Below are 3,292 nucleotides of genomic sequence, written 5' to 3' on the forward strand. Positions count from 1 at the left end.
AAAAAAAACGACCGATCCGGGAACGCCTGAAAAGGAGGCTGACTCATTTTGGTGTTCCACGAATACCTTGGTTTTTGCTGCATAGACGAAGTGCTGTCCGGGCGTCTTTTTCTACAACCCAATGTTGAAGCTGTTAAAGAAAAGGCGGCAAAACCCGAGGGTAAGTCTAATCAGAATCTAATTAGAGTATGATAGAAGAAAATTAGTGTGCCCTATGATGATATGAAGGAAGCGTAACCTCCTTGCTATAGTCAATAGAATTATACACGTTTATAAATATTCAGCGCCGGGCCCCAGAACAAGTTTATACTGAACGGAAGAAGATGACCCAAAACAAGAAAGCGACACACCTGTTTTTGATAATGTTTATGTTGATAATGTTTATATCGATGTTTCTTGATACATGTAACGTATACGTGCACAGGTATACGTGAGAACACTAGGGTGAAAGGTCCGGGATCTTTCTTTACTCTTGAAAAGAGCTACCTCCGGCACGCCGACTGCTATTTTGACCCAGTACTCTTCCTATCAGCATCAGCATAACTTCAGAACGTCTTTATGGATTGGGATGATATTTGGTATACTGGTAGGCCTTAGGAAGCCAAAGGTCAATGTCAAATATGGGCCTCCTGGTGGCTGACCTTAGTACTGCAGAAGAACTTCCGGTTTTTGTATCTTTTTGCAAGGCAGGGAAACAGATGTGCGGATTATGCAACAAAACACCAGCTGACAGAGAGTTCCTCTAACGCAGCTCAGTTTAATTAATGAGGTTCCCCCCTTGGAATAAGCTACATGTACAGTTGACCCCTGAGTTGACCAGACCTATTACAGCCTGACCTATTTCAGGCCAAAGGTGCTACTGTGTTAGCAGAAAAGTGTTTGAAAACAAAAACCTGTGTTATTTTGTTGGGTACTGCAGTGTACTGTGTAAAAACATTTACAAAAACTCATATAATTCATGGAGGTATGAGATCTCCAAATTCTTGTTTTTTATGTTTACAGCAGCTTCAGAACCAGGGAGGAAAGGATTGGATCGTTGGCAGCCCGATGTAGGGGCAGGGCCCAGTGGAATCAGGACCGAAACAGCGGCAACAGGTGGAATTTTTTCTTATACATTACAGACATTTTGTAAGGTGTCTAGACGTGTCTCATTGCCTGTTTTCTAGCCTGCGTCGAACATCCGGGAGGTGCCAAATGAAAACCTCTGGCACCTCCCGGACTTTATCGGGCCTTACATACATTTTATGTTCATCACTTTATTTTTAGCACTAACATATGCGAAAAAACTGCCATTGGTTAGTTTGTGAACAATTCTAACCTTCCAACCTACCACAGCACCTGCAAGAGAATCAACCCAGTTCCGTTAGTTTCTGTCCTGGATTTCATCTCCCCTAACTTGTCACATATAATTTGCAGAATTAGACAGGCAGTTGAATGATGTTGCTGACCATCTCGGCTCCACCTGGGCCGAGTTTGAACAATGGGAACGTCTGGCTTTATCTCTCGGCTTCAACACTGACTACATCCGGGACCTGAGCGCCAGACTGACCTTCTGGGAACGTCCCCGCCAGCTGATGATGGACTGGAAGAACCGTAACGCTGGTGACGTCACTCTGGACCAGCTGGTGCAGGCTCTGAAGGATGCTGGGATGTACGAGGTTGCAGGTGATCTTTCTTCATGATTACAAGTGCATGATACAATGTTTAGGCGCAGTAAAGCAAAAAATATCAAAATTCTCCAATTACGTTAGTTTTTATTTGCTCAGCTAGTTCTTACTGCTTGAATTTTATTTAGTTACTATTTACCAACAAACATACATGTATTTGATGTTCCATGAATACCATCGTAATTTCTTGCCCCTGATATTTTGCTGTTGTTACATAGACGAGGTGTCCTCAGGGCGTCTCCTAAAGGTGGATGTTGAAGCTGCTAAAGAAAAGGCATCCAAACCTCAGGGTAAATCTAGTCAGACATTTTCATAGCTATTTACAAACGTAGTATGTAAAACAGACATCATATTCTTTTGTGGTTAGCGTATGGTGGTTATAAAGGTTTTAAAATCATACTTGTGATTCCTCACTTCCCAAACAAGTTTGTGTTCTGCACTGAACGGAGGTATATGACCCAAAACTAGAAAACTAAAATTACGCTCTCAGCACAAACATGTTTTTCTCGCTTATTGTTGATGATGTTCGTTTTAATGTTTCTAGATATGGTAATGGCACAAGGGTGAAAAATCCGGGATCTTTAATTCTTAGAAGATCTGTCACGCCGGTTCAGTCAGTTTAAATAGACTTTATATTAATCTGCACGAAATGGGACGGCACTTTTTTTAATGTTTACAGCTACTTCAGTGCTGGGAAGGAAAAGATCGGATCATTGGAAGTTCCATGAAGGGGCAGGGCCCAGTGGAATCAGGGCGGATGCAGCGGCAACAGGTGGACGTCTGGATTTAAGTCCTTCCTCTTCCCCCATCAAAAAGTTACTGGAAGTAGGAAAAAGGATGTTTGGTGCACTGTCATCACCTACAATGCATTGCAGGTTTGCGACGTACACCAAGTCTAACGCAAATGGTGTGGAGTTCCATGTTGTCTGTAGAGACAAGAGCGTAAAAACAGATGAGTACCTCCCCGGCTTTACCAAGTGTGGAAGCAGTGCAGCGGTGTTCGATCTTTTCCATGGGGATGAACTTGACATCACTGTTAGTGTCCGTGCAGGCGAGGACAAGTCCGTGCATATGAAACTACAATCTACGCTGTGCAACGGCCAATATGGCCAAAACGTTCAAATGTTGCTTTTCAGACCTAAAAGTGGAAATCGTGCCAAGGGTTTGGTGACTGTCAACAAAGTGTCTTCAAATCGGATTGTATCTCAGTTCACTTTTAAGGAGGTAAGAAGTGGTCGTAGCTGTTGGTTCACATGTTTAAGGTTACCTAGTGTTATCTAAACTGCTCTAGAATTGAATAGTAAATGTTGCAACCGTAGAAAACAATGTACGGCAATGATAATTTATCACAGTTCAGTTTTCAGCATCTAACATACATGTCTATCAAAACCAAGGTTACTGTAAATGTGCACCAAACAGTAGAATTTTGAATGAAACTCGCCATGTTATTGCTATTTGATTCAAGTAATATTAATGTCAATTCTTTTTTTGTTTCTCTTTTCAGAAAAGTGATACCTTTCAAAGTAAGTACGCGTTTTTTAAAAATGAATTTGTGAAACTTTCAACTTTATTTTTGGACATCCCTTAGACTGAGATTTATGAATGCTACAAAGCAGCAATCCAAG

The 3,292-nt window shown here is 41.6% G+C and overlaps 1 long non-coding RNA gene across 1 annotated transcript; it reads left to right on the top strand.

The window, feature by feature from the left end:
- The first annotated feature begins 7 nt into the window (after positions 1 to 7).
- Positions 8 to 1,943, top strand: LOC109484819. Its single transcript, XR_002141090.1, has 4 exons — positions 8 to 160; positions 1,003 to 1,095; positions 1,417 to 1,665; positions 1,886 to 1,943. It is a non-coding gene; the product is annotated as an uncharacterized LOC109484819 (long non-coding RNA).
- The last annotated feature ends 1,349 nt before the right edge of the window (positions 1,944 to 3,292 follow it).

The sequence above is a fragment of the Branchiostoma belcheri genome, unplaced genomic scaffold (assembly GCF_001625305.1).
Source record: "Branchiostoma belcheri isolate BF01 breed outbred unplaced genomic scaffold, Haploidv18h27 scaffold70, whole genome shotgun sequence".
NCBI lineage: Eukaryota > Metazoa > Chordata > Leptocardii > Amphioxiformes > Branchiostomatidae > Branchiostoma > Branchiostoma belcheri.